The sequence below is a fragment of the Crocuta crocuta genome, unplaced genomic scaffold, assembly GCF_008692635.1.
Source record: "Crocuta crocuta isolate KB4526 unplaced genomic scaffold, BGI_CrCroc_1.0 scaffold115, whole genome shotgun sequence".
Taxonomy (NCBI): Eukaryota; Metazoa; Chordata; class Mammalia; order Carnivora; family Hyaenidae; genus Crocuta; species Crocuta crocuta.
This window is the reverse complement of record NW_027530575.1, coordinates 7,756,923-7,771,025: the sequence shown is the minus strand read 5'-3', so window position 1 is coordinate 7,771,025 and position 14,103 is coordinate 7,756,923. Positions and strand designations below refer to the sequence as shown.

The following is a 14,103-nucleotide window of genomic DNA, read 5'->3' as shown; positions in this document are numbered from 1 at the left end:
TCAGGCCACCGTTCTCTTCCCCTCCCCTTATCTACTCAACTGGAGGTCTCCATGGTATCTGCTTGGGTCATGGTAAAAATGCTTCATTTTTAGGAAGTGACTGTTCTTTCCCCCTCCCTCGGTCTAACATATCTCCGTCTCCCTCCTCCCAAATAATCCTAATACTCTCTACCAGGTTCAGGTTCAGCCTGGTCCATCCCAGAGTCAGACCAGAGCTCCAAACACCAGCCTTGGCCCGCTGCCTTGTGCCCCTTTTCTGCAAACCGCCCTCCCAACCNGTTTCCGGGGACGCGCACAGGAGCCGTTAAGGGTCCAAGAGCGTGTCGGCCACAGGAGGTGGGGGCACCCGGGCGAATGCGCTCCCAAAGCCGGGCCACCACCACCAGGGCTCCGTCGCGGCCAGGGCGGCAGAGATGGGGGGAGGGTGGCGCTCGGATCCCGCTCGCTCTCTGCTTGCTCGCTCGGCGCGGCGCTGGGGGAGGCGGGAGCGTGAGTCACGGCGACTCCCGATTTAGGTGCCGGAAGGGGGGCTCTGCCGGCGGGGNTGTTTACTCGCCTGAAAAGGGCATGGGGATGCATCCCGCGGCTGCCGGGGACCTGCCTCAGTTTACCTCCTGCAGAAACGCTTTACAAGGGGCGGCGATACACAGAGCGGTGGGCGGGCAGCCGCGGTGTCTTCCTGGAGCCACACAGGAGCCACACAGGAGCCACAGGGACACACCCCAGAAACACCCCAACGCTGCCTTCAGGCCGACCACACACACACACACACACACACACACACACGTATAGACTACCTCATACCACAGCCAAACACCACGGAGGCTGAATTGCCTGCACAACTCCGCAAGCACAGACCGACCACAACACACACCCAAACGCGTGGGTACACATGTACAGCCCCAGGCCACCAGAACAGACCCCACAGAGGCACACACCCTCCAAACAAGCAGCACACGTGCGCACACATCCTGCACCCACAGACACACAGATATACACACACAGCGACATCCAGAGAAACAGGCAGACCGCAGCAGCCAACCACGTGCGCGCACACACTTCCAGCCGACACCAAAAACACAGACAACCCTCGGAAGGGGCCACGTGCACGCACATCCCGCACTGGGCACACACCGTTACCATCTTCCGACCCACCAACAGGAGAATCCCCGAACATCGCCGCTGCCAGCCGCAGGGACCGCGTTGGTGGCACCGGGACCACTCCCCACGCGCTCCCCCCCGGCCAGGGGTAGCGGCGAGGACACGCCAGCATAGGGCTCCGCCCCCGCCATGATGGACGGACTGACTGACACACCAGCAACCAGTCGGGTGTCTTCTTCCTGATCGGATTAACCGTTTAACTCCTTCTTTCCCGTGCACGCCGCGGCTAGGCAGGGCGCTCAGGAGAGAGCCGAGTTCCGGCGCCCCCTCCCCTCCGGGAGCGGGGCTCTGCGTGGGCGGGGAGGGCCCCCCTCCTTGGGTGGCAGCCCCCCACAGGCNGGGCCGGCGCCCCGGAGCCCCCGGCCGCCCCTTCGGAGAGGAGCCTGTCTCTGTCTCTGCCCGGGCCCCGGGAGGGCCAGGCCACCCTGAAGCCGCCTCCACAGCACCTGTGGCGGCAGCCGCGGACCCCTATCCGTATCCAGCAGCGCGGCTACTCCGACAGCGCGGAGCGCGCAGAGCCCGAGCGGCCGCCACACCGGCCCATAGAGCGCGCCGACGCCGTGGACACCGGCGACCGGCCCGGTCTGCGCACTTCTCGCATGTCCTGGCCCTCGTCCTTCCACGGTACCGGCACCGGCAGCGGCGGCGCGAGCGGAGGCAGCTGCAAGCGGTAAGAGACTCCGGGCGGCGGACGCGCGTGGAACGGATAGGCGCGCAGAGAGGACGCAACTCGCCCCGCTGACCGCAGGGGGCGCTGTGCTGCGGGTGGAGTCTGAGTGACTAGCGGGGGTGTGGAGTGGGGGGAGTTCCACTGTGGGGGCGTCCGGGACCCGACCCTGGTGGTGCCCTGTACCCGAATACCCTTCCTACTGACGCTGATTCTGGGGGGTGGTCGACTTGGGGGGCGCCATGCTGCATGTGGCATTAACGACGCCTCGGTTCAAGGCTGCAGCTTTGGAAGTCTGTCCCCTTAGTTGACGACGGTGCGGAACAGTGGCTAGGCTGGGTACTAGAAGGCACTTTCCTGGGGGCCCTGAATGGGCAGCTAGATTCACGACGCTTGTGGATGATCTCGAGGGCACTGTAGGGGGTCAATTCCTAGGCTCCGGGCTGAGGGGCACTGGCCATCCTGGGGGGGGGGAGAGTGGAAGACCCTTGGGCGACTCGCCCTAAATCATCTGGGGTCCGAAATCCAGAGGGGGCCTTTTGGGGGAGCACTGTGTTGGGGGCCTGTGTGCCAGGTCGGAGCTTCCTCTCAGGACAGGAGTGTTAGGTCCAGTAGCTGCCCAGAGGGAGGGAACAGTGCCCTGGGGGGTGCACAAGCCCTGCACAGGGGAAGGGAGCCTCTGCCTCCCGGAGGGGCAGTGTGAGCGAGGGGAGGATTTGGGCCGGCTCCCGTGGTGTTCTCACTGACCTGGGTGGGTATGACTAGCTGGGTCTGCCTTTGCTCCATGCTCTGCCTGGGCTTCTGGGGCCCTGTGACTGTGACACAGGATTATGTGGGCTCTGGGGACAGTGATTATGACACTGGAACTGTGTGTGCTTCTGAGACAGTGATGGTGACAGCGTGACTGTGTGCGCTTTCAACATAGCGTAGCTGTGACACAGTGACTGTGTGCTTCCAGGACAGTGATTGTGACAGTGTGACTTGTGTACTTAAGAGTCACAGTAATTGTGACAGTGTGACTGTGTGAGCTCCCGGGGCCAGGATTATGTGACTGTGCTCCTGGGACAGCGATTGTGACAATGGCTGCGTGTGTTCTTGAGGCAGTGATTGTGACAGTGTGCACTCCTGGGGTGCAGTGATGGTGGCTCCGTGAGGTGTGTGTTCTGGGACAATGTGATTGTGGCAACAGGACTGTTTGTGCTCCCAGAGACACTGACTCCCTGTGCCCAGGAGTCCTCTGACTTCTGGAGTGTGCTCCCATCTGCTTGGTGTGCTCTCCTCCACCACCTACCTGGTGTTCTCGGTCACTGTGTGTGCTCTCGTGGTGCTTGGGGTCTGACTCTGCTCTGGTGACATGTGTGACTGACGGCTTTGACTGTGTGCTTTGACCCCCATGGGGGCCCCTCTGCCTGGGACGTCACTAAGAAGGTCAAATTCCGGCCTCTTATTGCTGGAGTTCACAAGGGAGGCCCCTCTGGGCTGTGACCCTAAAATTCTAGCTCTCTCTGGGGACTTCCAGCAGCCCTCCCGAACCACCCCCTACCGCCACTGAAGACATACCCAGACCCAGCACCCCTGCCCCCAGCAGGAAGCAAGTGTCATGGGCCCAGCACACACAGCCTGCTGTTTCCCAAAGGGAACCAGAGAGAAGCCGAAAGAAAACAAAGCTGGAATCAACAGGAAATGCCAAGACCAAGGGCTGGGTGCCAAACTGGCTCAGGTCACTGTCCTGAGAGACCGGTGAAGGAGCGGGGTGCAGTAGGAACCGGGGCCCTGTTCCTTTTTAAGGCCCCAGGGACTCCCCCTACCCTGGTCTCTGGGGGTACTGACTCCCTGGGGACGTGCTGAGTGGTAATAATCATCATTATCTTAGCGGCATCTATCTTGTAATGGCTCACTCCCCGGCTCCGTGCTGGGGACTGTTCTACACGCCTTCCTCTCCAGTGTCTCATCAGGTATTGCTGTTGGCCACACTGCAGCCCAGAGGGGCAGAGTCCCTTCTCCTTCTTCCCCAAGCCCACACAACCAGGAAATGGCAAAGCTGAGCTCCCAACGCCCATCTGTCTGATGCCTGGTTTCCTGCCCCGAGTGTCTTACCCTCCCTGAGCCTCAGTTTCCCTGTCTGTAAAGTAGGGCTTTGGCACTGCTCTGTGGGAGGAGAGTGCTGGAGAGTTCTGCGACAGTGGGGACACGTGTGAAGGACTTGCACAGGGTGAATGCTCCGTAGAAAGTCGCTCTGGGACCTGCGCTAGGGAGAGAAGGTGGGGCTTGGGTAGCCTCCCCCCCTGCAGGGTGGGAAGAAAACACAGGAACCTCAACTGCATGGCGGCAGGCAGGGTGCAGGTTTCTGTTTCACTGCAGGCCTGTGTCGCCCGCAGTGACTGTGGCCAGAGGGAAGGCACTGGTGCCAGAGTCCTACCCCCACTCTGGGGCAGAAGGAGGAAGGGGAAACCGATACGCCACCAGTGGGAACCTTGCTTCTGGAATTGGCTTTCTGCCAGGCCGTTTCTCCAGAAAGGGGTTTCTCTGAGTGCACACAGGGCGCTCCAGGGCTACCTACCTTGCAGTTCATGCAGCCACCAAATAAGGGGATCCAGACAGCCCTCGAGACTTGAGCCACAGGCACCCTCGGAGAGAGGGCACTGCCCCCCATCCGAGATGGCATCCACAGCCCCCCTCCAGACCTGGGGATGTAGGAGCCTGTGCTCCTGGCGCCCTGCGGGGCTGAGTCACGGCGCCACCACGATCTGTCAAGAGGCAGATGGAGCTGGAGGAAGAGAAAGACNGGGCGGGGCCAACATACCGACCCCCTAACCCCACTCCGTGTCCCTCTGTACCCCCAAACTCCTCCCGCCGAGGGAGGGCGCTGCAGCGTCCCTGGAAGGGGTGGAGGCAGCCGAACTAGGGTCGCTCTCTGGCCCGTGGCCTCTGTCTCCACTTGGGTCCTCGCCTCCCCTCATCTCTGGCTCTCCCGTATCCCTGGCTGGGTTCTGGGAGCGGGTCCCTCCGCGCGCCCCTCCCTCCGCGCGCCCTCTGCTGGATGATGACAAAGGCACAGGCCAAGCGTGCGTTCCGAGTCCGGGACCTGCCTGTGGGACTCTAGTTCCCGAGCGGAACACAGTCGCCGCCGCCACTACCGTGGCGCCCCAGGTTATTATTTCATGCTTATCGAGCGCCCCAGAGAGTGGGCGCCAGGCTGGCCGACCGAGCACGGGCTGCGGGTGAGGCCCTCGCGCTCCCCGGGCGGATCCAGGCGGCTTTCCCCATCCAGCCGAGCGCGGTGGAGACGGCCGCCTGGCGGATGCCGAGGAATTGGACGGAGAAGTTGAGGCTGCGGAGTCTCTGGGCTCGCCGACGGGCTTGCCCACCCCGCGGCCTCCCGACACTGACCTGCGTGTTAACCCCCAGTGCCTCTGGCGCTCTGTTCCTGCCCAGGAAACTGAGAAGTGGCTTGGCCAAGGTCACACAGTGAGGAAGGGCAGACTTGGGGTTAAAAAACCCAGGTCTCCCGGACTCCAGCTTGGTGGGTGAGAGTCAGATTGTAGCCCCGCCCACTGACTGGCTGTGGGACCGGGGCCCCACCACGGTGCCTCCCTGCGCCCCGTGTTTTCCTTCCTAAACTTTTGTGAGTAAGATCTGCCCTCCCCAGGGCTGGGGGAAGGCCCGGATGGCTGCCCTGGGGCGGGGCAGCCAGGGGCTGGTGTTTTTGAGAAGCACCTTCTGACATCTGCAGGGAGAAAAAGGGAGTATCCTTGAAACCACAATCCTGNGCTCTGAGCTGTCAGCACAGAGCCGGATGTGAGGCTTGAACCCACAAACTGTGAGATCATGACCTCTGCCGAAGTCGGACGCTTAACCGACTGAGCCACCCAGGCACCCCTGGCACCCCCTCTTTCACTAGTCACAGAATGACTGTGGGCTCTGAATAGCGGGTAGGGCTATGGGCCCAGGGAACAGCCAACTGACCGAGTGAGGATAGAGTTTGGGGGGCCACTGAGCCCAGTGTCTTCACTCCCGAGTAGGAGTTCAAATCCAGCCTTTGCCCTTGACTTGCTGTGTGACCTGAGGAATGGATTTCACTTGTCTGAGCCTCATTTTCCTCTTCGGTGACAAAGCCATTCACCCCACGGACACTGACGCCCATATTCAGGCTGTGGCGAAGAAGGAAATGGACCCAGTGCCTGCTGTCCTGGAGTTCTCAGGCTAGAGGTGTTTATTTGTTATTTAACAAATAAAGGCATATAATATTTCCAGATGATGACACATGGGACATGAAGAGAAGAGGGATCCTGGGGTCAGGGAAGGCCTGTCTAAAGAGGTAACATGTGAGTAGAGACCTAAATGAAGTGGCAGAGGAGACTAGGTGAGTCTGGGGGAAGAAGGTGACAAACAGGCAGTTCAAAGGTCCTGGGGTAGAAGCAGGTCTGTTATGTTCTAGGAAAAGTAGAGAGGCAGGTGTGGCTGGGCAGAGTGAGTGAGGGGTGAGTCGAAGGAAATGAGGCAGGGGAGGGGGAGAGGTGCCAGGGCAGCCCATGTGGGGCCTCACAGCCTATGGTCAGGGTTGGCTTTAGGGTTTCGTTTATCTCTGACTTCCTAGGAAGGGAAAAAGCTCACTGAGCTGGAAGGAGACTGAACCGTGAAGGGCCTGTGTAGCCTAGTGGCTAAAATCCCAGTCTCTGGAGTCAGACAACAGGGTCTCGGTGACCCTGGCCAAGTCACTTCCCCTTCCTGTGCCCCGGGTTTCCCATCTCTGAAATGGGCCTGTTCAGACCACCATTTCCAAAGCCTGACCTGAGGCATCAGCAAAACAGTGCAGAGAATCCTGAGGGCAGGTAACTAAGAATGTTCTTCCTTCCTGTTTGTGCCTGGACCATGAGGTCCCAGTGGCCAGAACAGGGGTCTTAGTGGGTTTAGAGTGGGAGTTTTCACCTGAGGGCAATTCTGGCCTCCAGGGGACATGTGGCAATGGCTGGAGACATTTTAGTTTAATGGCTGGGGGGAGGTGCTACTGGCTACTAGTGGATAGAGCCTTATCAGGTGCTAACTGTCACTAGTGCCAAGATCGGGAAACCCATGGGGCGCCTGGATGGCTTAGTCGGTTAAGCGTCCGACTTTCGCTTAGGTCATGATCTCGTGGTTCGTGGGTTCGAGCCCCNAGATCAGGAAACCCTGCATTCCCAGCGAGGTGACCTTACCTTCAAGGGGGTGAGAGCTGGTTCTTGGGTGGGCGTGTGGGAAAGAAAAGTCTTACATTTATGTATAAAGCCCAAATATACACATAGGACCTAAACAGATACACGGTACAGGCATACCTTGCTTTATTACCCTTAACATATACTGCATTTTATTTATTTTTTTTTTTTTTAATTTTTTTTTTAATGTTTTATTTATTTCTAGGAGAGAGAGAGAGACAGTGTGAGCAGGGGAGGGTCAGAGAGAGAGGGAGTCACAGACTGAAAGAGGCTCCAGGCTCTGAGCTGGCAGTCAGCACAGAGCCCGACGCGGGGCTCGAACCCACGAACCGCGAGATCATGACCTAAGCGAAAGTCGGACGCTTAACCGACTAAGCCACCCAGGCGCCCCAATATACTGCATTTTAAAAAAGTTATTTACTTATTTAAAAAAAAATTTTTTTTAATGTTTTATTTATTTCTGAGAGAGAGAGAGAGAGACACAGCGTGAGCAGGGGAGGGTCAGAGAGAGAGGGAGTCACAGACTGAAAGAGGCTCCAGGCTCTGAGCTGGCAGTCAGCACAGAGCCCGACGCGGGGCTCGAACCCACGAACCGCGAGATCATGACCTAAGCGAAAGTCGGACGCTTAACCGACTAAGCCACCCAGGAGCCCCAAAAGTTATTTACTTATTAAAGTTTACTTATTTTGAAAAAAAGTTTATTTGAGAGGGAGAGAGAATGAGAACATGCACGCAAGTGGGGGAGGGGTGGAGAGAGAGAGGGAGAGAGGGAGAATCCCAAGCAGGCTCTGCATTGTCAGCACAGAGCTCAGTGTGGGGCTCGAACTCATGCACTGCGAGATCCAGCCCTTAGCCGAAGCTGGAGGCCTAACTGACTGATCCACCCAGGTGCCCCGGTTTATTTATTTATGTTGAGAGAGAGCGGGAGATTGGAAGAGGGAGCAGAGAGAGAGAGGGAGAGAGAATCCCAAGCAGGCCCTGCATTGTCAGTGCAGAGCCGGATGCGGGGCTTGAACTCAGGAACTGCCAGATCATGACCTGAGCTGAAATCGAGAGTCAAACACTCAACCGACTGAGCCACCCAAGTGCCCCACAGAGGCTGCGTTTTTTACATCCTGAAAGTGTGTGGCCACCCTGTGTTGAGCAAGTCAGTCGCCATTTTTCCAACATCATTTGCTCACCTTGTTTCTGTGTGTCCCGTTCTGGTAGTGTTTGCAGTTATTTCCAAACTTTTGCATCCTTATCATATTCATTCTGGTCCTCTGTGATCCACCTGTCGTTCCTCGTGTAACCACTTGGGGGCACCACCAACCGCGCCTGTGTAAGACCGCAGACTTCACTGGTGAATGTCAGGGTGGGATCCGACAGCTCCACCGAGCTCTTGTTCCCCGTCTCTCCCTTTCCCTGGGCCTCCCTCTTCCCGAAGACACAGGACTATTGAAATTAGGCCAATTAATCACCCTGGTGACCTCTCAGTGTTCAAGTGAAACAAAGAGTCACACCCGTCTCTCACTTCAAAAGCCAGAGCCGCTGAAGCTTAGTGAGGAAGGCGTGTTGCAAAGCGGACACCGGCCAAAAGCTGGGCCCCTCGTACCAGCCGGTGAGCCACGTGGTGAATGCAAAAGACAAGTTCTTGGAGGAAGTTCAAGGTGCCGCTCCAGTAAACACGGCGATGATAAGACAGCACAACCACATTATTGCTGACTTGGGAGAACGTTTCAATGGTCAAGATGGAAGATCAACCGGGCCACAACATTCCCTTAGGCCAAAGCCTCATCCGGAGCGTGGCCCTCACTCTCTTCCGTTGTGTGCAGGCTGAAAGAGGCGAGGAAGCTGCCGCAGACGAGTGTGAAGCTAGCAGAGGTTGGTTCATGAGGTTTAAGGAGATAAGCTGTCCCTATAATACCAAAGAGGGAGGTGAGGCAGGAAGTGCTGATGTAGCCGCTGCAGAAAGTCATCCAGAAAGATCTAGCCGAGCTGATCGAGGCAGGTGGCTACGCTAAACAACACGTTTTCAATGTGCGCAAACCCGCCTTCTGTTGGAAGATGCCACGTAGGACTTTCATAGCTGGAGAGGAGAAGTCCGCGCCTGGCTTCCAAGCCTCCGAGGGCCGCCTTGTGACGGGCTGACGCAGCTGGTGATGTTAAGTTAAAACCAGCGCTCAGTCGCCATTCAGAAAATCCTCGGGCCCTTAAGAATGACTCCAAAGGATTCTGCCTGTGCTCTGTAAACAGAACAACAAAGCCTGGATGACAGCACATCTGTTTACAACACGGTTTACTGAATAATTTAAACCTGCTGCTGAGACCTACTGCTCAAAAAGAATAAAGATTCCTTTCAAAATATTACTGCTCACTGACAAAGCACCTGACCGGCAGCAAGCTCTGGTGCAGATACACAACGAGATCAGTGTTGTTTTCGTGCCTGACGAAGCAACATCCATTCTGCAGCCCACAGATGGGGGAGTCACTTTGACTTTCAAGTCTTATTCTTTAAGAAATCCATTCTGTAGAGCTGTGGCTGCCTTTAGAAAGGGACTCCTCCGATTGATCTGGGCGAACTACGTTGAAAGCCTTCCGGAAAGGCTTCACCATTTCTAGATGCCGTTTATGAACCTTCTGGTTCATGGGAGGAGGTCAGGAGCCTGGGAGAAGTTGATTCCAGCCCTCACAGGTGACAGTGAGGGGTTCAAGACTTCCGTGGAAGGAGTCACTGCGGGTGATGTGGAGATCAGAACCGGGGCCTGGAGATAGGATGGCCTTGCTGCAGTCTCATGATCGAACTTGAACAGTAGAGGAGTCACTTTTTATTGGATGAGCAAAGAATTTGGTTTCTTGAGGCGGGATCTACTCCTGGGGAAAGATGCAGTGAAGATTGTTGAAATGACCAGGTTTTAGAATATTACATAACGTTAGCTGATAAAGCAGCAGCAGGGTTTGAGATGATTGATTTCCATTTTGGAAGAAGTTTCTAGGGGCACCTGGGTGGCTCAGCCGGTTAAGCGATCAGGTCTTGATTTTGGCTCAGGTTATGATCTCACCTGAGTTCGAGCCCTGCATCGGGCTCCATGCTGACAGTGCAGGGCCTGCTTGGGATTCTCTCTCTCCCTCTCTCTCTGCCTCCTCAGCCCCTCCACCTCTCTCTCAAAATAAATAAATAAACAAAGAAAGTAGTTCTATGGTGGGTAAAATGCTATCACACAATATCACATGCTACAGAGAACTCACTCCTAAAAAGAAGACTCAATCAGTCTGGCAAATGTCATTGTTTCCTTATTTTAAGAAATTACCACAACCTCCCTGATCCGTCAGCAGCCGCCAACACCAAGGCAAGTCCCTGCACCAGCAAAAAGATCGACTCCCTGAAAGCTTGGGTAATGGTTATCATTTTTTAGCAATAAAGTATTTTTTTTTATTATTTTTTATTTTTTGAGACAGAGAGAGACAGAGCATGAGTCGGGGGGAGGGAGAGAGAGAGACACAGAATCCGAAACAGGCTCCAGGCTCTGAGGTGTCAGCACAGAACCCGATGCGGGGCTCGAACCCACGAACCATGAGATCATGACCTGAGCCGAAGTCGGACGCTTAACCAACTGAGCCACCCAGGTGCCCCAGCCATAAAGTATTTTTAAATTAAGGTATGTACATTTCTTTAGATGTAATGCACACTTAATAGACCACAGGGCAGTGTAAACGTAACTTTTACACGCACTGAGAAACCACAAAATTCATTTGGCTCGCTTTATTGTGAGGTTCACTTTATTGCAATGGTCTGGAACCGAACCCACGATTATCTCCGAGGTATGCCTGTGTATCGGTGGCTTTAACATTTCATAGAGAAGACAGTTTAGGAGTTGGGAATGTCCAAACAGGCTATTCCTTGGGGGGAGGGGGCGATACTGAAATAAAGGGTGGCAAACGCTGGTATAGAGCCTGGCTCAGACACTCACGGGGTGTGTGACCTTGAGCGGGTTGTTTTTCCGCTAAGACTCAGTTTTCTCCTCTGTAAAACAAAGACAATATATCACTTTGCAGGTGTTTTATGAGAATTAAATGAGATCATAGCCAGAGGTGCTGAATGCCCAGGAGGCATTCTGAAGATTAGCTGCTATTATCATCATCATCTGTATCCTCTTTTTTTAATAAGATTTTATTTATTTTTAAATATTTATTATTTTGAGAGAGAGACAGAGCGCGAGTGAGGGAGGGGCAGAGAGAGAGACACACACGGAAATCGAAGCAGGCTCCAGGCTCTGAGCTGCCAGCACAGAGCCCAATGCAGAGCTCGAACCCACAAACTGCGAGATCATGACCTGAGCCAAAGTCGGACGCTCAACCAACTGAGCCACCCAGGTGCCCCTGTATCACTTGCTAGTACAGTGGTTTGTAAGCTCTCTGTAAATGTTCCCTCAGATAATCATAGCTGACATTCAATGAGCGCTTACTATGTCCAAATACTTTTCTGAACCTTTTTTATTTTAACTTGTTCATCCATGAGATGCATAATGTTATCATGCCAATTTTACAGGTGGGAAAACTGAGGCTCAGTGAAATGAAGTGCCTGGCCCAAAGTCAAATGGCTAAGAAGCATCAGAGGCCAGACTCAAGCCTAGGTCAGCCAATCCTGGGGCCCATGACAAGAGAGCCAACAGGTAGAGAGAGAAAAGTATTCACTGAGGCCTCACCCTAAGATAAGATTTGCTGTATTTTTTCTCCCACTTCCCTAACCCCAAAGAGCCACAGACAGTTTGGGGCTGTCTCTGGAATTATAACCAGCTGGCTAACTTTGTTCAAGAATCTTCACTTCAGTCTCCATTTCCTCATTTGTGAAAGGGGATAATGTGCCCCCTCCCCCCCGCCCCCGCACAGAGTGGTTGGGCAGGCAGAGCCACCACAGGGGCTCCAGAAAGTTCCTGTCTGTTTGTACTGCTCTGCTGAGGGGAGGTCGGCGTCTTGGGGCCCCCTCGTGAGCTGTGGGGGGCCCCAATTCTAAGGTGCCTCTGAGGCACCCTAAGGGGCGGGAGGACTGGGGGGAGCAGTTCTTAGGAGCAGCTAGGGGCTCGTAAGCACACTCAGCGTCAAGGACTGACTGTCTCCAAGTTACAGAAGCTGGGGGGGGGCGCATTCTGAAGGTGTCCCCAAGGACTGTGGGTTCGTCTTGGTTTTGGAAGGTAGCCTAGGGCTATGGGGCGGTTTTAGGAACCGTGGAGGAATCTAGTTGTGCCCCTGAGGTCTGTGGATTTTGGTGGCAGCTACATGGTTACGCAAGAAAACTCTCTGAGTCTGAAGACACCCATGGGGTTATTTTGGGATCTCTGGACTTGTGGGGGCACCTCAGGGATGCTAAGGAGCCCCTCGGGGATTGGGGGGGGAATCTGAGAGATCGTGGAAGCGTTCTTAGGGTTCTGTGAGGGATCCTAGAACGTGGGGGGCCCTCATGCGGACTGTGGGAAATTCTAGGGGTCCCCTGGGGACCTCTGCATGCCGCAGGGGTGGTGGGGGTGCTCGAAGAGATTTTTGGAGACGTCTGCGGAAACCTGGTGATGGTCCTGGGATCTGGAGGAGTCTCATTTGCGGGTGCATCCTGAGATTATTGGGGGTGCCCCTGGGAGTTGTGGGCATATCTCAGTAACAATGAGGACATCAGTAAGGGCCGTTTGGGAAGTTATGGGGGTGTCCCAGGGTGTGCAGGGCCTCTCAGCGCACCTCTGGCCTTTGGGGGGAACTCAGGGATTTGGGGGTACCTCTGGATTGTGTGAGGACATCGCAGGGATAGTTGGGACAGTCTCTGGAATTGGGGGACATCTGAAGGACTTTGGGGATGCCTCTGAGGTTTGTGAGAGCTACAGCGGTTTGTGAGAACACCCCAGGGATTTGGGGGGGGCCCAGATGTTTGTAGAGGCGCTTCCGGCGATTGTAAGGACCTTCAGGGGACTGCGGGGAGGGCCTGCGGTCTGANCGTTCCTGCCTGAGCCCCCGGCCCCGCGCGCACCCCGCCGCCCGCGTTCGCCTCCCTCCTCTCCCGTCTTCTTCGCCATCCCGTCCCCAACTTTCCGCCGACGTCTTCGGCTTCTCCGCAGCCATCAGGATTTTGGTCGCCAGGCGTGGGCTGGGTAAGTGCGCGCCGGCGGCGGCGGCGGGTTCGAATCTCCCTCGGCCACCGGGCGCGGGCCAGGTCTGGGGTTCCTAGCTGCCTCTCCGCAGCCTGAGTTCCCCTCTTCCGTCCCAGGACAGCGATAACAATCATCCCTGCCCTCCAGGGTTGCCGTGGAGACATCTGATAGGGCATGCAGTAGGCACTCAATAAACGTTAAGTTCCTCCCACTTCCTCTGCAGTCTGCGGTCAGGCTTTGGAGGCGTGAGGCTAACCTGCCATCCACGGTGATCTGGGGTCGCGTGTTCAATTCTGCTAGCCTCAGTCTGACGGCCTGTGAAATGGAGCCAGCGCTGCCCATATTGGGGGGGAGGGGTTGCCTTGCCAGGAGGCTCCGGTGCACCAGGCACAGAGAGCAAAGGCGCCTTCTCTTCCAGGCCAGGCTCGGGGTGGGATGCGGGGGGCTCGCAGCTTGGGGGCGAGGAACCTGGAGACACATCCGGTCTGGCTTCCCAGTGTCCGCTTATCTGGGAAACCTCGGTTTCCAAGAGGTGGGCACTGGCTGGCCCTGGGGGCCTTTCCAGAGCCAGGGGAGGGTCCTCTGCTTACCCCCCTACCTCCCTACCCTCCGCGCCCCCTTGCTTGGAACCTGAGGTCAGAGACATACTGGGAGAGGACACCGCGGGGACAGGTCAGCGTCTGGACCCGGGGGAGAGACTGGGGAGGGGAGGGAAGGGGAGGAGGGCTCGGGTGCCCAGCGTGGAGTCCGAGAGGGTGTGTGTGTAGGGGGGGGAAATCAGTGCCTCTCTCCGGGCTTCTCTCTGTGTCTCTGTTTCCACTTCTGTCTTTCCTGTTTCTGTTCCTTCCCCTTCCCCGCATCCGTCGTCCCTCCCCTGGGTTTTTGTCACCGGACCCCGCACGCACTCCGCCCGCGGAGTCTCTTTCCCCCTGGGGCGCACTGTGCTTGCAGGGCTCCGCGGGCCCAGCTG

The 14,103-nt window shown here is 56.4% G+C and overlaps 1 protein-coding gene across 1 annotated transcript in view; it reads left to right on the top strand.

The window, feature by feature from the left end:
- Nucleotides 1–14,103, top strand: part of PDE4A (phosphodiesterase 4A) — a 37,463-nt gene that overhangs the window by 1,656 nt on the left and 21,704 nt on the right. The gene's annotated exons all lie outside the window — the stretch shown is intronic.